This window comes from Ascaphus truei, chromosome 18 (assembly GCF_040206685.1).
Source record: "Ascaphus truei isolate aAscTru1 chromosome 18, aAscTru1.hap1, whole genome shotgun sequence".
In the NCBI taxonomy this organism is placed as follows: Eukaryota; Metazoa; Chordata; class Amphibia; order Anura; family Ascaphidae; genus Ascaphus; species Ascaphus truei.
The window spans coordinates 39,483,898-39,511,729 of NC_134500.1; the positions used below are offsets into that span (position 1 = coordinate 39,483,898).

Below are 27,832 nucleotides of genomic sequence, written 5' to 3' on the forward strand. Positions count from 1 at the left end.
CTACTTAAAATATCGGAGGATCTCCAGGCAGTTGTTATAGCAGATGGCGATCCAGTCGGGCTGGGTGGAGGCCCACTGCACGTTGTTGATCTCGCCCTCCGCGGTGTACGCCAGGATCGGGTCCTCGATGCCCCGCGGCATCTGCTGTATGTCCCATATCAGGGCCTGGTGATAGTCAGCTGTGTTACAGATGTGGCAGGAGGAGTGCGGGGCCCAGGCGATGCCGTTGACGCAGGCGCGGTGGTTGTTGAGCCTCGCCACGGGGGTGCACGGTATGCGAACGTCCAGGATGACGACCTCCATCCCGTCCATGGCCATGGTGGCCAGGTAGTTGGGGTCCTGCTTGTTCCAGCACAGCCGGAGCAGCGGGTGGTGCTGCAGATCCTCGTAGATGATGGTGCTGTGCTCCAGGTGCCGCAGGTCAAACATCCGCACCGAACCGTCGGCCCCCACCGAGGCGAACATGTCCCGGCCCCCGCCCGCGCGGCTGAACGTGATGTTGTACACCTCTTTGTCGTGGCGATCAGCTGTGTCTTCACGTGGCCGGACAGCAGGTTCACTCTGCCCAGCACCTGCCCGGTCTCCAGGCCCCAGATAGTGCAGGTCGTGTCAATGCTGGACGTGCCCAGCAGGTTGGGGTCCACTTCGTTCCAATCGAAGGAGGCCAGGGGGGCGCAGAAGTCGGAGTTTTTGTTGTTGTTCAGTAAACACTCCAGGTGCGTCTCTGTCTCCCCCACCCTCCAGACGCGCAGGTAGTACCCGCTGGTGGCTAGCAGGTCGGGACACACCCCCTTGGTGTCAGGGATCCACATGAGCTTGGTGATGGGATACGGGTGGTCGAAAGTGTTTCTGCAAATAAACTCCGGCTGCACAGTGTGCAGTGAGAGTGTGTGCAGTGAGAGAGTGTAGTGTGTGCAGTGTGCAAAAAAAAAAATTACATTTTTTTTCTTTAATTTTTTTTTTTTAAACGGGAGCCACGTGAAAACCGCGTTATAACCGATTTCGCGTTATAACGGGTCGCGCTATAACGGGGTTTACCTGTATATATTAAACTCACACACACTGTGTGTGTGTGTGTGTGTGTGTGTGTACATATATCCATAGAGACTACAGATATATTAATACACACTAACAGATCTGTTATTCTAACCAAAACTCATACATGATCACATGGCAACATTATGAAGTATAAAAGAAGATGAAAGTAAGTAATGTGTTACAGAGTTAAGACACCAAAAAACACAACATCAAGATGTATGCTGTGTGACAAACGGCTTACTCCGGGGCTCCGCCGTCTGTCCGGGACTGTTAGAACACGGTCTTTTAGGGTAGGTTAAATGATGAGACGTCACGTACTGTTCCTTTAAACAGGCTATGCCTGGTTTATTCAGTCCCAGGCACTGAGACTGCCACAGTTTAAACAGAAAACAAAGCCAAACAAAAAGCTGCTCGTCTGAGCGATAACTTAAACTTAGATGTCCCTGACTCAGAGTTGGAAGTGGCTTGTCCACTTCCACCAACAAAATAAGTACCTTTGCAGTCTTTAGACAAACTAACAGAATGAATGAAGCGATTTGGGAAAGAGGCTTTCTCACCCCTCTGCAGTTCAGCAGCCTTCCAGGCTCTTGGGCGGGGCCCAGAGGAAACAGGAAACAGGTCTTATATACCTGAACTCTAATCAGCATGACAGGTGACAGAAAACAGGCAGCAGACAAACTGTGGAATGGAGTGCCTGTACCACGAGGCTGCCCTGTTCAGCTTAGACAGGACAGAAACTGTTCAGTATCCTGGGAGCCCTGTATATGGAGTTTATTACCAACCCCTGGTTTCTGTCACATATCCTCCCCCCCAGCTCAGACCTCGAGGGGTGAGCGACCATGGATATTAGGGAGTGCATCCTTGACAACCCGTCGGCATTGCCATGTTTGTGCCCCGACCTGTGTTCCACAGAAAATTTAAAGGGCTGTAGGCTTAGGAACCACCTGGTCACCCTAGCGTTCTTCTCCCTATTTTGACACATCCAGGTAAGGGGTGCATGATCTGTGACCAATCGGAACTTTCTCCCCAACAGATAATACTTGAGTGTCTCTACAGCCCACTTTATTGCGAGACACTCTTTCTCGACTATGGAGTAATTTTTCTCCTGGGGATTTAGTTTCCTACTTAAATAAAGGATGGGGTGCTCCTCCCCTTGAGACTCCTGGGAGAGTACCGCCCCCAGCCCTACCTCAGATGCGTCGGTTTGGACTACGAACTCTTTGGAGAAGTCAGGTGTGACCAACACTGGTTGGGCACAGAGAGCTTCTTTCAGGCTTCTAAAGGCCTGTTCGGCTTCGGGGGACCACTTTACCATTAGAGGTCCTCTTGCTTTTGTGAGGTCGGTTAGTGGGGTTGCCTTAGTTGCAAAATTGGGAATAAACCTCCTATAGTAGCCAATTAACCCCAAAAAGGTTCTTACTTGTTTTTTTGTGACTGGCCTTGGCCAATTTTGTATCGCCTCTACTTTGAGTGTTTGTGGTTTGAGTAACCCTCTACCAATAGAATACCCCAGATACTTGGCCTCCTCCAGACCAATAGTGCATTTAGCGGGGTTAGCAGTTAGTCCAGCAGACCGAACTGCGTCGAGCACAGCTTGGACCTTTGGAAGGTGGGACTGCCAATCTTCACTATGGATTACCACATCATCCAGGTAGGCGGCAGCGTATCGAACATGTGGTTTTAAAATTTTATCCATCATTCTTTGGAATGTGGCGGGAGCTCCATGTAAGCCAAAAGGCAGCACCTTATATTGAAAGAGGCCGTCTGGGGTTGAGAAGGCTGTTTTTTCTTTTGCCCTTTCTGTGAGGGGAACCTGCCAGTACCCTTTTGTTAGGTCTAGGGTTGTGAGATATCGGGCTTTGCCCAGTCTCTCTACAAGTTCATCCACCCTGGGCATAGGATAAGTATCAAATTTTGACACCGCGTTTAGTTTCCGGTAGTCATTACAAAACCTTGTTGTACCGTCTGGCTTTGGGACTAAAACTATAGGGCTGTTCCACCCACTTTGGGATTCCTCAATTACGCCTAGTTTTAGCATTTTTTTAACCTCTAAACTTATAGCCTCTCTCTTGGCCTCTGGGATTCGGTACGGTTTAAGGTTAACTCGGACCCCCGGTTCAGAGACTATGTCATGTTTAATTACGTTAGTTTTACCTGGCTGTGTAGAGAAGATTTCTTTGTTCCTTCTCACTAAACTCTGGACCTCTCGTTTCTGATGCACGGACAGTGTTTCAGCTATGCTAACCTCTGGGTCAGTTTCTTGATTCTCTGACGGACCTGGGGGTACTAGGGTTAACAAGACCTCTCTATCTTTCCAGGGCTTGAGTAGGTTTATATGGTAAATTTGCTCAGGTTTCCTCCTACCTGGCTGCCTTACCCTATAATTTACTTCTCCCACTCTTTCCAAGACCTCATATGGCCCATGCCATTTAGCAAGGAATTTACTCTCCACGGTGGGAACCAGAACTAGTACCCTATCACCTGGAAAAAAAATTCTGACCCTAGCACCCTTATTATACGTATTCCTTTGTGCTTCTTGAGCTTTCTCCATGTGTTCCCTCACTATGGGTAGGACTGCAGCAATGCGGTCCTGCATTTGGGCAACATGCTCTATTACACTTCTGTAAGGGGTAACCTCGTGTTCCCAAGTTTCTTTGGCTATATCCAGTAAGCCCCTTGGATGTCGGCCATACAATAGTTCAAACGGGGAGAAGCCTGTGGATGACTGGGGAACTTCCCTAATGGCAAATAACAGGTATGGTAACAAACAGTCCCAGTTTTTCCCATCCTTATCGACCGCCCGGCGTAACATGCTCTTTAAGGTTTTATTGAACCTTTCCACTAAACCATCTGTTTGTGGATGATAGACTGAGGTTCTGAGATGCTTGATTTTTAGGAGTTTACATAGCTCTTTTGTTACTTGGGACATAAATGGTGTTCCCTGGTCAGATAAGATCTCTTTAGGAATTCCGACCCGGGAAAACAGAAGTACTAACTCTTTTGCTATGTTTTTAGCAGAGGTGCTACGTAGGGGAACTGCCTCCGGATATCGGGTAGCATAATCTAATATTACCAATATATGCTGATGTCCCCTAGCAGACTTTATTAGGGGTCCTACTAGATCCATAGCAATCCGGTCAAATGGTACCTCTATTATGGGAAGGGGTACCAATGGGCTGCGGTATGCTTTGAACGGGGCGGTGATCTGACATTCTGGGCATGAGGAACAATAGTTTGTAATTTCTGCCAGAACCCCAGGCCAATAAAAGCTTCGGAGAACCTTTTCTTTTGTCTTTTCCACCCCTAGGTGTCCCCCCAATGGATGACTATGTGCGAGGTGTAATACTACGTTACGGAATGTCCGTGGTACCAACAATTGTTTAGTTGTAACTGATTTTCTTTTATCAACCCGATATACTAGGTCGTTCTCTACCTCGAAGTAGGGGTAAGCAAGTGACCTATCTGGTTGGCCATGAGTACTATTCTGGTCCCGTATATTTCCCCTTGCTACCGCTAATGTGGGGTCCTCCCACTGGGCCTTCTTAAAACTCCCAGGACTGACCTCTAGGTCAGCGAGGGTCTTATCCTGTACTGGGGTGGTAAGTGCCTGATCAACATCTTGATTTGGGGTATTCCCTACCAAAGTAGTGATGGGGAAGGGAATTTCACAGCACTCCTCCTTTTCCCCTTTCTTATTTGGGCCCTCGTCAACCTCCATTTCTGAAAAAGGGAAAGGATTTGTTTCTTCTAACACTTCGTTATGGTCTGCTATTGAACTCTGGGCGCTATTCTGAGCTGGGGACCACATTTTTAGAAAATGGGGAAAGTCGGTCCCTATTAACACATCATGTGCCAGTTTGGGTACAACACCCACCTTGAAATCTAAAGAACCAAATTCTGTTTCAAAAAAAACATCAACAGTGGAATATTCATGATTATCCCCATGTATACAACAAATTGCCACTCTTTGTGAACTGTTTACCTGTTTCTTCTTAATGGGCAATAGGTATTCGGACACTAGTGTGACCATACTCCCAGAGTCAAGAAGTGCCCGAACCCTCTTACCATTAACCTTTACAAATGCCCACAGATGGTTATTCAAGGGGTCCTCTGGGCTAGGGCCCATACATTGGGACAACAGCGAATAAGGTTCCACGCTGTTGCATTGCATGGGCTCCTCATTTAGTGGGCAGATTTTTGCTGTGTGGCCCCTCTCATGACAATTTACACATTTAGGTACATAGTCTGTGTCCCACTTAGAGCCTTTTCCCGGCTCCCCATGTTGGCTATTGCCCTTAGTGTGCGAACCACTGTTGCTGGTGCTGCGTGAAGGTGGTCGCCGCTCTTCAGCTCCCCTTAACCCCGGTACCCTTTTACCGTCTCTGGAAGAGTCCTGGAACCTCGGGTAGTGGGGTTGCTCCACAACTGTGGGTTGCGGGTGCTCTCCTGCTGCATTGTACCTTTCTACGAGGGCCACAAGCTCATCCGCATTGTGGGGGTCACTCCGACTGACCCAATGGCGTAAGGCAGAGGGAAGTTTCCTCAAGAACTGGTCCATGACCAACCGTTCCACGATGTGGCTTGCTGAGTTGATCTCGGGTTGTAGCCACTTCCGGGCGAGGTGGATGAGGTCATACATCTGGCTTCGGGTGGCTTTATCCATCGTGAAGGACCATGCGTGAAACCTTTGGGCGCGAACAGCCGTGGTTACGCCGAGGCGGGCGAGGATCTCGAACTTCAATTTGGCATAGACGTTAGCTTCGGCTGGCTCTAGATCAAAGTAAGCCTTCTGGGGTTCGCCGCTTAGGAAGGGTGCGATTAGACCAGCCCACTCAGCTTCTGGCCATCCCTCTCTCTGTGCCATGCGTTCAAACGTGAGAAGATAGGCTTCCACATCATCCGAGGGTCCCATCTTCTGAAGGTAGTGGCTTGCCCTGGTCATTTTCAGAACTGGGGCTGCCGCTGCCAGTGGAAGGTTACTGATAGTCTCCCTCAGGATCTCGAGTTCCTGCTGTAAGCCCTGAGCGAACCGCTGTTGCTCCTCTTTCAGCAAGCGGTTTGTCTCTTGCTGGTTTGCATTCGCCTGTTGCAGGGCTTCATTCGCGTCTCTCTGGACAGCGACATTGCGTACCAGCGCACTCACCACGTCTTCCATCTTGTTTGGAGAGAGAGAAAAAAAACCCCTTTTTTTTTTTTTTTCCTTTAAAGTTCTTTAACCCCCAGACCTTTTAGTGTTCTGCCCGCATTCTCCACCATATGTGACAAACGGCTTACTCCGGGGCTCCGCCGTCTGTCCGGGACTGTTAGAACACGGTCTTTTAGGGTAGGTTAAATGATGAGACGTCACGTACTGTTCCTTTAAACAGGCTATGCCTGGTTTATTCAGTCCCAGGCACTGAGACTGCCACAGTTTAAACAGAAAACAAAGCCAAACAAAAAGCTGCTCGTCTGAGCGATAACTTAAACTTAGATGTCCCTGACTCAGAGTTGGAAGTGGCTTGTCCACTTCCACCAACAAAATAAGTACCTTTGCAGTCTTTAGACAAACTAACAGAATGAATGAAGCGATTTGGGAAAGAGGCTTTCTCACCCCTCTGCAGTTCAGCAGCCTTCCAGGCTCTTGGGCGGGGCCCAGAGGAAACAGGAAACAGGTCTTATATACCTGAACTCTAATCAGCATGACAGGTGACAGAAAACAGGCAGCAGACAAACTGTGGAATGGAGTGCCTGTACCACGAGGCTGCCCTGTTCAGCTTAGACAGGACAGAAACTGTTCAGTATCCTGGGAGCCCTGTATATGGAGTTTATTACCAACCCCTGGTTTCTGTCACAGCTGTTATATGGATAGTTACTTAAAGTTGTATGTCAATAATATTAGCATGCAATGACTATCTACATTACCAAACAAACCCACATACATCTAATGTTGAACAAGAGCTAAGTGAATATCAGCTTCTATAAACATAGCAACTGTGTAATGTTGTACCATTATTCAACTGATGATTAATACATAATCATATGTTTTAAAATATGCCTTAATTCAGACAGTGAATATTTCTAAACCTTCATGTGTACAAGGACATACTTGAATGTTATCAAGCATCTGTACATGATCATATATACAGTATGCATGAAATATTCTGCAGTAAACACCACCAGGACAAGAAAAACATTTAGTGAATTTGATTCTTTATTTCTGTTTATCCTTTTGAGAGCGAGTCACAGGCCTGCTTATTGGCTGTTGTCTTTGCCTTTTCCCTTTGCCAAGTAATTTGGCCTTAACTGTACGACTTGTACTGGCCTGTGGCAGTTCTGTGACACTGGGTGTGGGCTGTGGCAGTTCTGTGGCACTGGGTGTGGGCTGTGGCAGTTCTGTGGCACTGGGTGTGGGCTGTGGCACTTCAGGGGCACTGGGTGTGGGCTGTGCCAGTTGTGAACCAGTTGGTAAACATTGCATGACTGATGGTGGAGCAGTTTCCTTTTTTGGTGTTTTAATCTTGTTCCAAAAGCTGGTTAGTAGTAATTGTTGGCCTAACTTTCTTTTTCGTGTGTCATTTGTAGGTGTCCGTTCCAGATTTTGAACTGATGTAAGCGTTTGGATGTTGACAGGGACCTGCACAGAACTTGCACCTACTGTACCGGTATCATCCAGAACTGGGGAATGAAGAACTGATGACTCAGGAGAAAAACTAGCAGCATGTAAAGATCCATACTCAGATGGGGTAAAGTGGAATTGTTGTTCTCTTGCAGTAATTCTCAACTGATTAGCTTGGCTTAGATTCACAACTATTGCTTGTAATGTCCTGTTTACATTTTGTATTTCTTTAGGAACTTGGATGATGACTCTTTCTAGTTGTGACAATTGTGATATTGTCCTTTCCTGCTGTGATATCATCCTTTCAAGCACTGACATCATTTCTGAATGGCGACGATTTTCTTCAAGCAAGATTCTTTCTTCAGAAGCTGCAATAGCTGAGTAGGTGTCACGAGCAGGAGGACTTGAATGCTGGGTTAATCGACGAGTGGGAACATCTTCATGGTCACTTGAGTGAATTTGTCCTTCAGTGGCAACATCTGCTTCTACAAATAAATGAAGACATTATGAACTGCCATGGAACTTTCTGTTGTTTATCAATATAATGAGAGTTGTTCTCACAGTGTAACACATAACATGTTTCCATAAGTTTTCAGTTGTGTCAAATTAAAAGTTTGTTTGAAGTAACAATTATGTTTCGACTCAGTGTGAAAGAAGAATGAATGAAAGGTTGTTGTAACCTCACAACTCGTAGCTGATAGTTTACATCACACACAATACATGTTGACATTAAAAACTACATATTGTGTGACAATAACTGATTTGAAGTTAATTCCATGTGAAAGGCATTTATTTCGCATGGCAAAATAACATCTAGAAATGTACACATTAGATGTCCTGCACCTCATACACTTCCCTTCCAGGCTTGATGATGAGCTTGATGAGCCAGGTGATGAGACTTGTTCAGTGTCAGGTGACAAATGAGCTTCAGGAGCAACTATATAGAAGAATAACATAAGAATTTTATTGACATGTGTACATAATTAACATACAGTTTGTGTAGTTGGAGTATTTATGGCTAAATATCAGCATCACATAATGAAATGAAAAGATGTTTCTGGCAAGCTGTACATTATCTATCTTAACATCAATGTACATGTGAACCTAATTGGCACATTTATTGTAAAAATCATACACCATACAACATACAATGTTCATGCAGGAATGCGTTGCAAAATTAAGTGTTCTGTTGTACATACACTGCATATGTTGTGTAGTAATCTAACAATAATAATATACATCACTACCATGACAGCAAAGTTGACTCTGCTTATAATTCAGTACCTAATTGTGGAAATGTGAATGAATGTTTTTAGTGATCTGTGGGAACATTTAAGAGAAGCAGGTGTAGCGCTCAATGTGGCTGACACTCATCAACACATGCAATGTGTCGCTCACAGATGCTACTGGTGTGATAATGTGGCGTTTCTATAAGGTTACGAGATGTGAGTTAGATATGAGTAACGTACGTTTTCATACTGCACCGACACACTTTATTCGAGCAAATACCCAGTATGTACCTGGCAGATACCTGGAATGCGCCGCTCCTCACCTCTGACAAGCCCCGTTGCGTTTGCCTTCCCAGCCTGGGTTCATGCCTGGCTGACGGGCGGCTGATCTGTTAAATGATAATGATTATGATTTAATAGGCTGCAATGCTTCGCGTGTCTACCAGATGGCATAAATTCATGAATTGTAATGCAGTATATATATATATACTGTGCAGTATTGCAGCCAGGGGGAATAAAATGCTTCAATCCCTGCTTGGAAAATACCTCAATGCACTCGGGCAGAAAACAGTCACAAACCTCAATACACCCGGGTATACCCGAATTCGTGGGACTAGCCGAGCTCGAATAAAGTGTGTCGCCAGTGCATATAGTGGGCTGGTGGGTGAAAGTCTTCATAGAATTACCATTTCAAATGAATGTGATGAACTTCTGTTCACCTTGTCAGCTTCTAACAACTGTAGTCCCTCCCCCAAGACGTGACAGCACCCTGACCTTTTATTTGTTTCTACCACCTGTAAGGCGTCCCAAAAGACTTGACTGTAACATGACCCTGTGATCTGGCTCGGTGCCCAACCCCACCCCCTGTTTTCTCCTCTATGCTGTGATGACATATTAATTACTGCTGGTTTCACACACTGGTACATGAGCGAAAGTCAAATCTGAAGTGAGCTACATATGAACACAATTAAATACCATATGGTACATGTTCCTATTTATGCTCTCAGTATACTACATGAAGCAAAAAAAGAGCTTTAATTAAACATAATGAAATGTGTTTGTGGAAATTATAAATGTTCGCCTTTGAATGCACTATCTTCCATGCAAGACTTGATGAGGCAGCAATGGCCTGTTTATAGGTGTAACATAGATTATCACTAATTTATGTATATATATATATATATAGCAACTGTAAATATTACTGTATGCTCATTTGCATGTCTTTTGCATGTCTTATGCTCATTTGCATGTCTGCAACCCTGTCTTTCCCCATCATCGCTCAGCATACAGCACTTCCACTGCAGCAAGGGATTCTGGGAAATGACATGCAAATGAGCACTCAGTGCCACCTTTTGCCACCATATATATTAATTGTTACTTTTTGTAGGACAACTAGATATAAATCTATATAGATAGATAGATATATAGATATAGAGAGAGAGACATATATACAGATATATATGTAGGTATGCTTATATTGGGAAGAAAGTATACGTAGCAGCGGAAATATAGATTAGAACTGTATCCTACGACACGCCTAGTACAGTCAAATTTGTCACCTGGTGGAAATGGAGCAGAATAAATTCCGATATCTCTGTCCCCGGGCAAACCCTCCACGACGACAGGAAGAAAATTTTCCCGCATCTGCTCCTCCAATGGTGTTAAGATTAGAGCTTGTGCTGGCGGCCCACCTCCAGTGCCAGAAGCATGCATCCGTTGTGCTTGTATTTTTTTCTTTAAGTTTGCCCTGATATCATCGAATCTCTTCCGACAATTCGCCCGGTCCCTGACATGATTCCCACGCAGACACAGCCAAGGTTATTTGATCCCACATTTCTTTTTTTGATGCTGAACTTGTCCGCCCTTGAAATACATACAAAATATATGACGTAAATTATTATTATAAAAACGATCAGTTTCCTAAACTGCTACCTGTTCCAAGAGATAACAAACATGCTGGTTTAGGTGTAATATGTGTACCACATGAGCATTTACGTGTAAACATAGAAATGTAAGGAAGCTTGCATGAATATTGTATGAACTTTGGCAACATTTTGAGACCGATTGTTATGGTCGTTCTAAAGCATGAAGGAATATGTGTGTAACAATTTACTTTTATTGATAGATAGAGATAATAATCTTTTGATATTAAGACATCTCACATGACCTAGGATAACATGTCTTTGAAGAATGAATGCAAAGATAGACTTAGAGAATCCCTGTGACAAGAACTGTGTTTTCCTGTTCATTGAACCGAGGATTACGTGGCCGTTCCACACGTTTCTTCCGAATACGTGCAGACCCAGAGCTTGGCTGCTTCTGACTGGACTCTCCTTTTTCCAATGGAAGAGACTCCAAAAGCGGGCCAGCAGCAACCACCCCACCACCAGACACCCCAGCAGCACCAGCAACAGAGCCACCATTCGCACTCGCACTCCAAGCAACACCACTTGCACTCCCAGCAACACCAGTCACACTCACAGCAACACCACTCGCACCACTCGCACTCCCAGCAACACAGAGAATGAATAAAAATACACGCTGCCTTTAAATGGACCGCTCAATCAAAAACATGCTTGCTTCGGCAGATTCAGCAAGAAGTTTCATTGGCGAACCTAACACCACCTCGCCATGCACGCCGATACACCTGTGTGTGATCGGCAAATCATCGGCAAAGTGGGAGCAAATGTTTTTTGCTTGATTCGGAAGGGATTCGGCACTTATTGCATACGGAGAGGGAAAATCGCCAGAATCATGCCGATAAGGTACCCTTGGCGATTGCACTTTTTTGGCGCTTACTGCATAGAGCCCTAAGTCGGCTAGATCCACGGCTCTCAGATTATCCCGGTTAGGTGCGTTTTTTTGTCGTTTTCGCCCGGAGTGAACTGCGTTATTTTCGCGCTCGCAGTAATTGTAAATTTGCATATTCAAAGTATACATGCATTTGCAGTGCTGTACTGTACAGTATGTCTCATTTGAAAATTGTTGAAATGCATAGGCGTGTACAGTACTGTAACAGTGTCACATTTCGGCATATACAGCGCTCTCCCCTCGCTCAGGATAATTAACTGCTCTGCAGGGTATTTCAACTTCTTATCTTCTGTGCAATGCAGTACATCTCTCCGACACCATTCCTTTGAATGTGTGTCTGGTTTCAATCACATTCCTGCTTGACAGCAGTAATTTACTGTGCATGCGCCTGTAACTTCGCCCACCACTGCTTGCTTGCCTGAGTGAGTGACCAAAAAAAAATTAAAACATTTTTTTTATTGTAATTTTATTTTTATTTTCTCTACAAGCCTGCAAAAACCATCTTACTGTATTACGATATTCAATCTGTGCTGTAGCTTTTGACTGCGACCCTGCACATGGTTGATTTATGTGCTTTTTACGTACTGTATTTAGGGGTGTATTATTATAATGAACTGCTTTTGAAATTAAAGTATGTCTTTAGCTTTGAACTTCATGCAGCTGTACCATGTGCCCCCCCCCCACGAATGCTAGCTCAAGGATTTGAAATTCCACAGAGTCGTCAATTTTCTGAATCTTGCCATTGTGTTCTTAATCCATCCAAAGCCGAGCTACAAAGCCTCACTGCGCCTGCGTGTAATCCTCTTTGAGATGGGAGCTAGCTGATTACTGCACATGACTCACCCAACCCCCCGTCTTCCCCCAGTTGATACCGCGCTCAAGGATATGCGCTGTTGACGCGGTGTGCTTCGGATCGTTGTCCTGGTAGAAGCAGTGACCATTCGGGAACTCGCGTGTGATGTATTGCACTATCTCAGGGACAATGTTGTCTTGGAAGAAAACTTTATTCATGATTCCTAAAGCAAGAAAAGAAAAGTGCTCAAAAAACTGCACAATAGTACAGTGCATACAGTAAGGCTACACTAGTAAAGTACAGTGCATAAGGCTACATGATATTTCATATATTTTACCTTCAAAGATGACAATGCATCCTGGTATACGCTTAGAGATGGCACCCCACACATGCAGCTTCACGGGGTGTTTTGGCCGCGGATTCAAAGATATGTGGCCTTTTTTGTGGAATGCAAAGCTTGCAAATCTCTCCAGCGACACAGTAGACTCGTCAGTGAAGATGCAATCCTGGAAAGTTTCCCCACTGTCGATCCATGCCTGGGCCTGGACCACTCTTTTGATTTTGTTTACATCCCTTATCATGGGGTACGCTCTCTAATGACAAGGAATAAATAATTTTAGCAGTACAGTACAGTTTCCTAAACAACACTTTTACCTCCTGTACTGTCCAGTACTAACCTCACACGTCCATATTTCCATCCAATGCTGCGTCTCATCTTCTTTATGCTGGTCTCGTATACAGTGAGATTGTGATTTTCCTGCAGAGTGTATTTGACCCTTAATGCACTCTTCTCATCATTCTCCTCACTTATTTTGTCCACCAGAAGAGTTGTCTCCCTACAATGTAAAGAAAAACATTCCGGTAAGTAAAAATATTAGAGACAGTAGATGAACAGGATACAATATATTGTTCTATTAATATGCAGCAATATAAAACTGTTGTTTTATAAATATAAATATACAAAATATATATACTGTTGTAATATAAATATAAATATACAAAATATATATACTGTTGTAATATAAATATAAATATACAAAATATATATACTGTTGTAATATAAATATAAATATACAAAATATGTATACTGTTGTAATATACAGTGCGGCCGATCTGAGTCTAAGACGGCTAGATCTGCGGTTCTCAGATTATCCCGATTAGGTGCGTTTTTTTGTCGTTTTCGCCCGGAGTGAACTACGTTATTTTCGAGCTCGTGATATTAGCATTTTATTCTCGCTGTCTGCAATACTGCAATGCCGTGTAAAAACTCAGGGGGGCGTTTGCGAGCTGTTGTCTTGGAAGTCTAATACCTTCGCGGTTCAACCTACGTCAGTACACAGTCTGTGTGTGCGCGCGCAGTAATTGTAAATTTGCATATTTAAAGTATACATGCATTTGCAGTTCTGTGCTGCTGTACGGTATGTCACATTTGAAAATTGTTGAAACGCATAGGCGTGTACAGTACTGTAACAGTGTCACATTTCAGCATATACAGCGCTCTCCCCTCGCTCAGGATAATTAACTGCACTTCAGGGTATTTCAACTTCTTATCTTCTGTGCAATGCAGTACATCTCTCCCACACCATACCTTTGAACGTGTGTCTGGTTTCAATCACATTCCTGCTTGACAGCAGGAATTTACTGTGCATGCGCCTGTAACTTCGCCCACCACTGCTTGCTTGCCTGAGTGAGTGACCAAATTTTTTTTTCAAATTTTCATTGTAATTTTTTTTTTCTTCACAAGAGACTGCAAAACCCATCTTACTGTATTACGATATTCAATCTGTGCTGTAGCTTTTGACTGCGACCCTGCACGTGGTTGATTTATGTGCTTTTTACGTACTGTATTTAGGGGTGTATTATTATGATGAACTGCCTTTTGAAATCAAAGTATGTCTTTATCTTTGAACTTCATGCAGCTGTACCCTGCAGCCCCCACCCCCACGAACACTAGCTCAAGGATTTGAAATTCCACGAAGTCGTTAATTTTCTGAATCTTGCCATTGTGTTCTTAATCCGTCCATAGCCGATCTACAAAGCCTCACTGCACCTGCGTGTAATTGTCTTTGAGATGGGAGCTAGCTGCTTACTGCGCATGAGTCACCCAACCCCCCCCCTCTCCACAGAGTCGTTAATTTTCTGAATCTTGCCATTGTGTTTTTAATCCGTCCCTAGCCGAGCGTCAATCGCCTCACTGCGCCTGCGTGTACTCTAATCCTTTTAGAGATGGGAGCTTGCTGCTTACTGCTCATGAGTCACCCAACCCCCTCTCTCCACAGAGTCGTTAATTTTCTGAATATTGCCATTCTGTTCTGAATCCATTCAAAGCCGACCTACAAAGCCTCACTGCGCCTGCGTGTAATTCTCTTTGAGATGCGCCTGTAACTTCACCCACCACTGCTTGCTTGAGTGCCCCCCGAAAAAATTTAAATTATGATTTTTTAACTGTTATTTTATCCCCAAGCCTGCAAAAACAATCTTGATATTGCTATATTAAATCTGTGCGTTGGTCTGCACATGGTTGATTTGTGTGCTTTTTATGTACTGTATTTGGGGGGTGTAGGGATCAAATTACACTATTATGATGAACTGCCTTTTGAAATTACTGTACTCTACCGTACAGTACAGTATGTTAATTCTTTGAACTGCTGCACAACTAATCCTTCATCCCTCCCCCACGCACACACAAACTCTTATTGACAGACACCTCCACAGTCTTTCATTTTCTGAAGTTAGTTAGTCATTGTGTTTTTAATCCATCCCTAGCCGAGCGTCAATCGCCTCACTGCGCCTGCGTGTACTCTAATCCTTTTAGAGATGGGAGCTTGCTGCTTACGGCGCATGAGTCACCCAACCCCCTCTCTCCACAGAGTCGTTAATTTTCTGAATATTGCCATTGTGTTCTTTATCCGTCCATAGCCGACCTACAAAGCCTCAGTGTGCCTGCATGTAATCACCCCCCCCCCCCCAACCCTTTGAGGCTTTGTTTACGGTAACGCTTTGGAAAATCCCTTCTCGATTTTGAAATGTAAATCCGATTTGCACAGCATTGTGAGAATTGAGAGTTAAATAAACCATTAACTGATTCAATGGTGTACTGTAGGGGTGGGGGGGGGGCTGTGGTTGTTGTAAATGATTATGACTAGCAGAAATGTGAATAAATATTTATTTTATTTTATCAGGAACCAAAAAATACAAATTAAAAAATAATCATGAATAATACATAATGCAGTCTTTATTAAGTTCTTTTGGCAGATTGAAATTGGATAAACATTTCTAAAACATTTCTAAAACATGGGGAAACATGAATAATGCACATTTATAAGAATATTATTTAATAATATATACTGTAATGTATTATATACAATATATATATATACAATATATAAACAATATATATATATGTATATATATATATATATATATATATATATTGTTTTTTCCGTCTTTATCTTGTTCCTCATTCTGTGTACAGTACAGTATTTCACTGAGAGAGGAGAGGTTTTGTGTACATCATTACTGCTGTTTATATACTGTACATTTTACTGTACAAACAGATTAGACTGGACACAAAACCATCTCCTCCCAGGCCACCCTTTTTTCCTGAATCGACAAGAAAACAAAAAATTAGTGCAGTTATGTGCGTACTGTATTATGGCATTGTGTGATGTGTAGTACTACAGTAGATGGCTGGTGCTGCTTTCTCTGGAAAGAAAAAAATGGAGCAGTTAGTAGGCAGTTACTGAATTACTGTCAAACTAGTCTATACTGGAACTACTGTATACTCTGTACTGTAACCTGATGGCTGGTGCTGCTCTCTCTGTAAAGGAAAAACTGTAGCTACTGTATACTCTGACTATTGGGAAAGAAAAAATCTGTGCCATACTTACCTGTATCATACTGTACTTACAATACTACAGCACAGTACTACTTTCCTGATGCTTGCCCATTACGCGCGATCACAATGGGAAACACAGTGACAATATGGTCTATATATTTATTGCAGCGTTCAACGGTGAGTACATCGTTCCAAAAACTCATTATGCCTTTCAACAACTCGTCCTTTTTGGAGGGTTTCGTCACTTTCCGGATATGGTCCTTCAGCTGATGCCAGACCATTTCGATCGGATTGAAGTCTGGCGATCTGTCATTGGAAAAAAAGGACAATTAGTTTAAGAGATACAGTACACAGTAAAAACTGTCGGATACAAATGAGGCACGGTTACCGCACTTACTCCGCTGGCGACTTCACCCAGTTGATACCGCGCTCAAGGATATGCGCTGTTGACGCGGTGTGCTTCGGATCGTTGTCCTGGTAGTAGCAGTGATCATTCGGGAACTCGCGTGTGATGAATTGCACTATCTCAGGGACAATGTTGTCGTGGAAGAAAGCTTTATTCATGATTCCTATAGCAAGAAAAGAAAAGTGCTCAAAAAACTGCACAATAGTACAGTACAGTGCATACAGTAAGGCTACACTAGTAAAGTACAGTGCATAAGGCTACATTATATTTGATATATTTTACCTTCAAAGATGACAATGCATCCTGGTTCACGCCTAGAGATGGCACCCCACACATGCAGCTTCACGGGGTGTTTTGGCCACGGCTTCAAAGATATGCGGCCTTTTTTGAGGAATGCAAATCGTGCAAATCTCTCCAGTGACACAGTAGACTCGTCAGTGAAGATGCAATCCTGGAATGTTTCCCCACTGTCGATCCATGCCTGGGCCTGGACCACTCTTTTGATTTTGTTTGCGTCCCTTATCATGGGGTACGCTCTGTAATGACAAGGAATAAATAATTTTAGCGGTACAGTACAGTTTCCTAAACAACACTTTTACCTTCTGTACTGTCCAGTACTAACCTCACACGTCCATATTTCCGTCCAATGCTGCGTCTCATCTTCTTTATGCTTGTCTCGGATACAATGAGATTGTGTTTTTCCTGCAGAGTGTATTTGACCCTTAATGCACTCCTCTCGTCATTCTCCTCACTTATTTTGTCCACCAGAAGAGTTGTCTCCCTACAATGTAAAGAAAAACATTCCGGTAAGTAAAAAAATTAGAGACAGTAGATCAAGAGGATACAATATATTGTTCTATTAATACAGTATGCGGCAAAATAAAACTGTTGAAGATAGACTTGGGGCTATTTCTATAGCTTCCCTAAACATATGTGTCTATCTGTATAGCTATATTCATTCTCTCCTTTGTAAGCTTATGGTTGCTCCCACAAGGGATCAGTGATATAACATTATCCTCACCTTACTTACCTGTGTGATACTTCTCTAACACTTACAAACCATTCAAGGGCTAACAGACTGACAAGAGGGTTTATATATAATTCCCCTATGTACTACCCCACCTCTCCGGTTTTTTATTTATTTTAATAACAATTTGTCCTGCATCTATGGTTATTCCAAACAGTTATCATTTTAAGATTAATCAATAAATATTAAGTTTTAGCTTGGGTGCACTCCCTAAGTGCCACAATATAGGGATTCTTTCTTTCCTCTCACTTAGTCTATCATTTATTCCCTGTGAGCACCACCCTTCCCCTATACTGTTTGGGGTATTAATCCCTCTTCATTCGCTTGAGCAGGGTATATCTGCCAATACTATAATCTGCAGATGATACTTGGTTTATACATATCCATTGCTGCGAGTAGAAAGAAATACAAACACAGGAATGTATATTCGATGTTTAGTCGATGTGTATTCAATGTGCAGTGAATCCACAAAATGGAGGGTGTATTTATACTGTAATGACTCACATTAGAGTATGCCAACTTTCAACACCTGTACCTCGCCGCCATGCATAAAAGGTTATACACTTTGCATAGCCCACCACTCGATGATCTTTATCTGAACTTTCCCTTGTCCAGATACTGCATTACTGTATGCCATCTGCTTCCATGGATCAACCCCGATTCTACGGATGCAGGAACCCACTCGCCTCTGCCGTGCCTGTCAAGCAGAAAAAGCAAAAGGCGGTTGCCGTTTCCATGCCAAGGCAAAAGCGACAGGCTAAGGCCAATAAAGAAAACCTTCTGCTGACCCAAAGGCTAAGGGTTTTCATAGACGTCAGCCTTATTATGTCAAGAAGATATACGGTGATGTACTCGCGACGCAAAACGAATGGCAGCCAACCCATCGAATCCACAGACCACTTCCTCACATGCGCTTCGACGACTCTGCCCGCCGCCCTCCCGGAAACCCACAGGCTATCATCTCCAGTTCTATCCAACGACGCTACCTCTGAAATCCACGGGTCACTTTCTCCTTTGCTCTTAGACGACTCTACTTCTCGCCCGGAAATCCAAAGGTCACTTTTTTCATCCCTCTTCGACGACGCTGCCGCTTCTCCTCTACCGGATATCCACAGGTCACCTCCTCCACCCTTCTTCGACGACGCTGCCGCTTCTCTCCATGGAATCCTCATCTCATCCTCTGTTGCACCCATCCACCCAGATGTCCACACGCCATGTACAAGAAGCGGCTCGTTAGACTGGATGCTGAATGGGATAAGTGTGGATCTCCCCGGGAACTCTATTGTGCTAGCAAAGATAGATTTGCTTCTGAAGACCATGCTAAATGTGGAGCAACAGATGCTACATATGGATCAACGGATGATACATAAGGATCGACAGATGCTAGATATAGATCAACGGATGCAACATATGTATCAACGGATGGATCGACGGATGGAGAAGATAGAGGCTGACATAGCGGGTATACATCATTTGCTCGGTGTTAATGCCTCTGTTTCCCCAACGCCGGAGTAGGGGGGTGACATGGATGTGATGAATGGGAGCATCGACCCCCTTTCATCACCAAGCCCACCCCCTCCACCAGAAGATGTAGTGTACATGTATGCCGTTGAGGAGGACATGACAACCCCGTCAAGACCACACCAGGAGACAACACGGCGACCAAGACCGGAGGAAAGCTTCCTCCCAGACAACCTACCATCGCTCGTCGCCTCAAGCACACGCGCACGCAGAAGACCTACATTTGCTCGCATCAATACGGTTCCCGACATCACCCTGTGCGATCTGCCACCGGCGCTCAGGGAGAAGTATAGGGTGATGAGTGCTGGTGCACCCCACAAGTATGCCTTGTTACTTTTTAAGCACCATGTTCCCTACTCGTTGTACTGGGACTGGGCCATCAGAGTGAACTACGAAGGAAATCACGTAAAAAAGGCGCTTCCTGCCAATTTAAGAAAGAACATTCTGGATGAAATGCGGTGCTTTTATCCAATTACAGATCCTGTAATGAAAGGCGTTCAAGACTGCATTAATGGCGTTTTGCGCCATGCAAGGAATCGGCCGTGGACGGACAATGTGGTGGACTTTCTGGTTTAATCACGGGAACTGTAAGACCATACTGTTGTGTTGAACTGTGCTGTACTGTACATGTTTTGACCTGCTGAACTTAAATAAAGGAGATGTTTTGACCTGCTGTACTGTATTTAACTTACTGTTTAACTTGCTGTACACACACAGGACCTGCACAATTCCAGTCCCTAAGGGCCGCAAACAGGCACGGTTTTCAAGGTTGTCCTGAAAACTGGGCCTGTTTGCTGCCCTCGAGGACTGTAGTGGTGCAGGCCTGACTGACTGTTTTGCACACCATCCCACTGTACTGTATACTGTATGTTTCTTTAATAAAGGAGATGTTGCGTTTTGTATACTGTATTTTATGAATAAAGATTTTTTTTAATCACAGGTAAGACCATACTGTTGTGATGAACTGTATTGTACATGTTTTGACCTGCTGTACTTAAATAAAGGAGATGTTGTTGTGTGTTTTTTAACTTGTATTTATATAGAATGTTTTAACTATGTGTACACACACAGGACTTGCACAATTCCAGTCCCTGAGGGCCGCAAACAGGCAAAACGTACATTTATGCATAAAAGACAAGACAACTACATAGTTCCACTGTGTTTTGAACAACGGACCTTCTGCGTGTTAAGCAGATGTGATAACCACTACACTATGGAACTCCTAAAAATGTTTTCTGAAACAGCTTTTCTGTCCGCATGAAAGCACGTCAGATTCATTTGTGTGTGCTCGAAATCTTGCTTAAATTGAGCTTACGGTTTCTGTTTAATAATATATATTTCAAAAAGTACACTTGAACAAACATGAATCTTACTCTATTTGGTAAAGAAAAAATTGTCTGAAAGGATACTAAAACCATATCCAATATTTCCGTTGCCGTCACAATATCTTGTTTTCGAAAACGTTCATTTATACATAAAAGACCAGACAACTACATAGTTCCACTTGGTTTTGAACCCAGAACCTTCTGCGTGTTAAGCAGACGTGATAACCACTACACTATGGAACTCTTTAAAAAGTTTTCTGAAACAGCTTTTCAGTCTTCAAAAAAGCACAACAGATTCATTTGTGTGTGATTGAAATCTTGCTTAAATTGAGCTTACGTTTTCTGTTTAATAATATATATTTCAAAAAGTAAACTTGAACAAACAAGAATCTTACTCTATTTGGTAAAGAAAAAATTGTCTGAAAGGATACTAAAACCATATCCAATATTTCTGGATTCAAGATTTCCGTTGCCGTCACAATATCTTGTTTTCGAAAACGTACATTTATACATAAAAGACCAGACAACTACATAGTTCCACTGGGTTTTGAACCCAGAACCTTCTGCGTGTTAAGCAGACGTGATAACCACTACACTATGGAACTCTTCAAAAAGTTTTCTGAAACAGCTTTTTAGTCTTCAAAAAAGCACATCAGATTCATTTGTGTGTGATTGAAATCTAGCTTAAATTGAGTTTACGTTTTCTGTTTAATAAAACATATTTCAAAAAGTACACTTGAACAAACAAGAATCTTACTCTATTTGGTAAAGAAAAAATTGTATGAAAGGATGCTAAAACCATAACCCATATTTCTGGATTCATGATTTCCGTTGCCGTCACAATATCTTGTTTGAAAATTGAGCTTACGTTTTCTGTTTAATAATATATATTTCAAAAAGTACACTTGAACAAACAAGAATCTTACTCTATTTGGTAAAGAAAAAATTGTCTTAAAGGATTCTAAAACCATAACCAATATTTCTGGATTCAAGATTTCCGTTTCCGTCACAATATCTTGATTGAAAACGTACATTTATGCATAAAAGACCAGACAACTACATAATTCCACTGGATTTTGAACCCAGGACCTTCTGCGTTTTAATTAGACGTGATAACGACTACACTATGGAACTCCTAAAAATGTTTTCTGAAACAGCTTTTTTGTCCGCAAGAAAGCACATAAGATTCATTTGTGTGTGCTCGAAATCTTGCTTAAATTGAGCTTACCTTTTCTGTTTAATAATATATATTTCAAAAAGTACACTTGAACAAACAAGAATCTTACTCTATTTGGTAAAGAAAAATTTGTCTGAAAGGATTCTAAAACCATAACCAATATTTCTGGATTCAAGATTTCCGTTGCCGTCACAATATCTTGTTTGAAAAAGTACATTTATGCATAAAAGACGAGACAACTACATAGTTCCACTGGGTTTTTAACCCAGGACCTTCTGCTTGTGAAGCAGACGTGATAACCACTACACTATGGAACGCTTAAAATTGTTTCCTGAAACAGCTTATCAGTCCGCAAGAAAGCACATCAGATTCATTTGTGTGTGCTCGAAATCTTGCTTAAATTGAGCTTACGTTTTCTGTTTAATAATATATATTTCAAAAAGTACACTTGAACAAACAAGAATCTTACTCTATTTGGTAAAGAAAAAATTGTATGAAAGAATGCTAAAATCATAGCCCATATTTCTGAATTCAAGATTTCCATTGCCGTCACAATAACTTGTTTGAAAACGTACATTTATGCATAAAAGACCAGACAACTACATAGTTCCACTGGGTTTTGAACCCAGGACCTTCTGCGTGTTAAGCAGACGTGATAACCACTACACTATGGAACTCCTAAAAATATTTTCTGAAACAGCTTTTCTGTCCGCAAGAAAGCACATCAGATTCATTTGTGTATGCTCGAAATCTTGCTTAAATTGAGCTTACGTTTTCTGTTTAATAATATATATTTCAAAAAGTACACTTGAACAAACAAGAATGTTACTTTATTTGGTTAAGAATAAATTGTCTGAAAGAATGCTAAAACCATAGCCCATATTTCTGAATTCAAGATTTCCGTTGCCGTCACAATATCTTGTTTGAAAAAGTACATTTATGCATAAAAGACCAGACAACTACATAGTTCCACTGGGTTTTGAACCCAGGACCATCTGCGTGTTAAGCAAACGTGATAACCACTAAACTATGGAACTCTTAAAATTGTTTCCTGAAACAGCTTTTCTGTCCGCAAGAAAGCACATCAGATTCATTTGTGTGTGCTCGAAATCATGCTTAAATTGAGCTTACGTTTTCTGTTTAATAATATATATTTCAAAAAGTACACTTGAACAAACAAGAATCTTACACTATTTGGTAAAGAAAAAATTGTCTGAAAGGATACTAAAACCATAATCAATATTTCTGGATTCAAGATTTCCGTTGCCGTCACAATATCTTGTTTAAAATGTACATTTATGCATTAAAGATGAGACAACTTCATAGTTCCACTGGGTTTTGAACCCAGAACCTTCTGCTTGTGAAGCAGACGTGATAACCACGACACTATGGAACTCCTAAAAATATTTTCTGAAACAGCTTTTCTGTCCGCAAGAAAGCACATCAGATTCATTTGTGTATACTCGAAATCTTGCTTAAATTGAGCTTACGTTTTCTGTTTAATAATATATATTTCAAAAAGTACACTTGAACAAACAAGTATCTTACTTTATTTGGTTAAGAAAAAATTGTCTGAAAGAATGCTAAAACCATAACCCATATTTCTGAATTCAAGATTTCCGTTGCCGTCACAATATCTTGTTTGAAAAAGTACATTTATGCATAAAAGACCAGACAACTACATAGTTCCACTGGGTTTTTAACCCAGGACCTTCTGCGTGTTAAGCAAACGTGATAACCACTACACTATGGAACTCTTAAAATTGTTTCCTGAAACTGCTTTTCTGTCCGCAAGAAAGCACATCAGATTAATTTGTGTGTGCTCGAAATCATGCTTAAATTGAGCTTACGTTTTCTGTTTAATAATATATATTTCAAAAAGTACACTTGAACAAACAAGAATCTTACACTGTTTGGTAAAGAAAAAATTGTCTGAAAGGATACTAAAACCATAATCAATATTTCTGGATTCAAGATTTCCGTTGCCGTCACAATATCTTGTTTGAAAACGTACATTTATGCATAAAAGACAAGACAACGACATAGTTCCACTGTGTTTTGAACAACGGACCTTCTGCTTGTTAAGCAGATGTGATAACCACTACACTATGGAACTCTTACAATCGGTTCCTGAAACAGCTTTTCTGACCGCAAGAAAGCAGATCAGATTCATTTGTGTGTGCTTGAAATCTAGCTTAAATTGAGCTTACGTTTTCTGTTTTTTTTTTTTTATAACTTTGGTTTTATTGGGTGAAATACATCTTACATGGTAACACTCTCCATTATCTCCAAATATATCACCATAATAAAAGCTTTCATTTTTGTTTTATACAAACCTTCCAAAATTTTGACGAACTAGACTCACAAGACGAACAGGGGGGGAAGACATGCCCAATGGATACTGGGGCAGGGAGGGGGGAAGGGAGGGCTGGGGAAGGGAGAGGAGGAGGGGGGGGATGCTCCGTGAACGATCCAAACTGCCGCTGTCAGGTGGGCTACCGTGTACTATGCTTCTTTTGCTCCCCCTGAGACCCCACCGGTCGCCTTCACCTCCATATATCTCCCATTGCCTGGGTCTCACACCCGCTCTGGGCCTACGGTCACTAAGCTGTCAAGGATCCCGTTCATTACCGGAGAATGCATTTACCGGTAATCATTGCAGAATTGTGGTGATATCTATTCCCGGGATGTCTGTCTGTGCCAACCAAGGCTCCCAGACTTTTAGAAAATTTGAGCCGGTGTCGTTGACCAGACTCGTCAACTGTTCCATCCGACACACAAACCAAATTCTGTTTCTAATCTTCGGGAGAATTGGAATCTCTGTTTGTTTCCATACTGCTGCGATCTCGCATCTGGTGGCAGTGGCCAGATGTGCTATTAATTTATGTGTGGCGTTTGAGAGCCCCTCGACTCCTCTGCCTAATAGGAATAGCCACGGGTCTAAGGGGATCTCCACATCCAATAGTCTTTGGAGCCAATCCTTAATTTCCTCCCAAATGGGGGTTATCATTGCGCAAGACCACAGCATATGAAACAGGTCCGCTCTCTCCCCGCACTGTTTGGGGCAGAGTGGGGAGTAGCCTTTGACAAATTTAGATAATTTAGCGGGCGTATAATACCACCTCATCAGGACCTTATATGCATTCTCCTTTAATGTGGTACAGATGGAGCTTTTGGCCGCCACCTGCAGGATCCTGTCCCAGTCTTCGTCCTCTAAAGTCCCACCTAGGTCTGCCTCCCACTGTCTCATGTATGAAAGTCTGGGTTGATCGTCCGTCTCCGGGCACACTACTTCCCTGTACATTCTAGACGTTAGTCCCCTTGTGTCCGTATCTCTTGAACAGAGCTGCTCAAAATTTGTTCTCTGAGGCCGAATAGGGGCTTCATTGTAGAAGGCCCTAATCTGGAGGTATCTAAAAAATTCCGTGTTAGGCAAATTTTTCTCTTCTTTAATATGATCAAATGTTTTTATGTGTAGTCTGCCCTCCAGATCTTTCAGACGGAGATATCCTGCTTGGATCCATTTTGAAAAGATCGTACTATCCATCCCTGGAGCAAAGTTTGGGCTCCCCCAGATAGGGGTCATTAGAGAGTGTAGGGACGTGAGATGGCATTTGAGCTTAACTGCGTCCCAGACCTTCAAGGAGCTAGCCATGGTCTGCAGAGGTGTCTGCATTATGGCCCGACTCTTACAGGGCAGCCAAATTAGATTCTTAATATCTATTGGTGAGCAACATTCTTTTTCTAATGCTACCCACCGGTGAAGATTCGGGTCTGTGTGCCACTGCACAATTTGGCTCAGTTGCGCTGCTTTGTAGTAGGCGAACAGACATGGCACCCCCAACCCTCCTCTCAAGGTCGGCCTCCTCAAGATTGCTCTATTAATTCTCGGGTTTTTCCTATTCCAGATAAATTTTGTTATCAGGGACTGTAGCGAGAGGATATCTTCTCTTACCAGGGGGATCGGGAGGGCCTGGAAAAAGTACAGCACCCGTGGCAGGAGATTCATCTTAACACTGTGTATGCGGCCTATCCACGAGATACTGCACTCCGCCCATTTCCTGATATCCTCACGAAGAGTCCGAAACAACCTGGGATAGTTAGCTTTGTACAAAGCCTTATATTCTTTTGTGATGTATACCCCTAAATATTTGATCATAGAGGGTTGCCACATAAAATTGAAATTTAGAGCGATTAATTTTTCTACTTGTTTGGGTAAATTTATATTGAGGGCTTCCGATTTGGCCTGATTAATTTTGAACCCTGAAATTTGTCTAAAGGTCCCCAGAATTGAGAAGACGTTGGGCAGGGAGGTGAGAGGTTGTGACAATGTCAGGATCACATCATCTGCGTAGAGCGCCACTTTGTGTGATTGCCCTTTTACAGTTAGTCCCGTAATATCCGGGTTGTTTCTGATATGTGCCGCCAAGGGTTCCACGCATAGGGCGAACAACAAGGGGGACAACGGGCATCCCTGGCGCGTGCCGCTCTTAATTAGGAATTGCTCGGAGGAGAAACCCTGATGCCTTACCCTTGCCGCTGGCCCCTCGTAGAGTGCCATAATGGCCTCCAAGAGGCGTCCCTCAAAGCCGAATGCTCCAAGCGTCTTCCTCAGATAGGGCCAATCTATTCTATCGAAGGCTTTTTCAGCGTCCAGACTTAATACCATTGACTGGATGTTTTGTTTCTGTGCCAAATCTATCAGATCTATTATCCGTCTGGTATTGTCTGCCGCTTGCCTTCCTCCGATAAACCCGACCTGATCCGGATGAACTAACCTGGGCAGGACGGTACCCACTCTATTGGCTAGTAATTTGGAGAAAATTTTGTTATCCGTGTTAATCAATGAGATGGGCCGGTAGCTCTTGCAGTCTGCCGGGTCCTTGCCAGGTTTATGGATCAGGGAGATTGACGCCTGCAGCATCTGGGCTGGGAATGAGGCCCCATGTAGTATAGAGTTAAAGAGCTTCAATAGGTGTGGGGCTAATTTTTTCAAATATTTTTTATAGTATAAGTTGGAGAAGCCATCTGGCCCGGGCGCCTTGGCCGGTTTAAGTGACTTTACAACTTCTGTTAACTCTTCTAAAGAGAAGTCCGACTGTAACGCTTCTTTCTCCACCATGCTCAGTGTCGGCAATTTGGCTTCTTTTAAGAATTCCCCTAGATTATCCCTCGTCTTTTGATTGTGTATGACCTTACCTCCATCGTACAGTGTCTCGTAGTAGTTTTTGAATTCCGCCACGATCCGCTCAGGATTGGAAGTGAGGTCTCCCCCTTGTGTGCGAATAGTTTGTATATGGTAATTAGGGATTTTGTTTCTCAGTTTGTTTGCCAGTAGGGTGTCTGGTTTGTTCGCCTTTTCAAAGTACCTACGCCTGGACCAGCTCATCTCCTTTTCTGCCTGGGAGGCTAGTTTGATGTTCAATTGCTGTTTGATATCTGCTAATGCTCGCAGCGTGTCCGCGTTTCTATATAGTTTATGCGCCTTTGATAGGGACGCCAGCTTGTCCTGTAGGACCTTGATTTGCTTCTCTTGATCCCTCCTGCGCCTAGCAGCCAGGCACATGAGGGAGCCTCTGAGCGTTGCCTTATGGGCCTCCCACAGGGTAGTGTTGGACGAGACACTCCCTACGTTCTCAGCAAAGAAGTCTGTGATTCTGTCTCCTATCTCTCTCTGTATGTCTGGGATTTTGAGCAATAATTCATTAAGCCTCCAATTTGCTCCAGGTCTGGCTCGCAGGTCTAGTGAGCACCGCAGCTCAATGGGTGCGTGGTCGGACCACGAAATATCGTGGATCCCTGAGTGGGAGACCACCGGAACCAATCTATTGGATACAAGGAAGTAGTCCAGCCGGCTGTATCGGTTGTGGGGGTGAGAGAAAAAGGTGTAGTCTCTACTGCTGGGGTGTTGTTCCCGCCATATGTCTACTAATTGGCATTCTTTTAACCCCTGTATGATTTGCCGAATGTCCATTTTAGGGGGGGCATCCGTAAACGTGCATCTGTCTAATTTGGGATTTAGGGTCCTGTTTAGGTCACCTGCTATTATCATCTTTCCCTTAGCCTCCCTGT

At 43.1% G+C, this 27,832-nt stretch overlaps 2 non-coding genes and 1 pseudogene across 2 annotated transcripts; all 3 read right to left on the minus strand.

Moving 5' to 3' along the window:
• Positions 1-27,326, minus strand: LOC142469214 (DDB1- and CUL4-associated factor 7 pseudogene; annotated as a pseudogene).
• Positions 21,116-21,188, minus strand: TRNAV-AAC (transfer RNA valine (anticodon AAC)). Its single transcript has one exon. It is a non-coding gene; the product is annotated as a tRNA-Val (tRNA).
• TRNAV-AAC (transfer RNA valine (anticodon AAC)) lies at positions 22,365-22,437 on the minus strand. The gene has a single exon. It is a non-coding gene; the product is annotated as a tRNA-Val (tRNA).
• Positions 27,327-27,832: the final 506 nt, after the last annotated feature.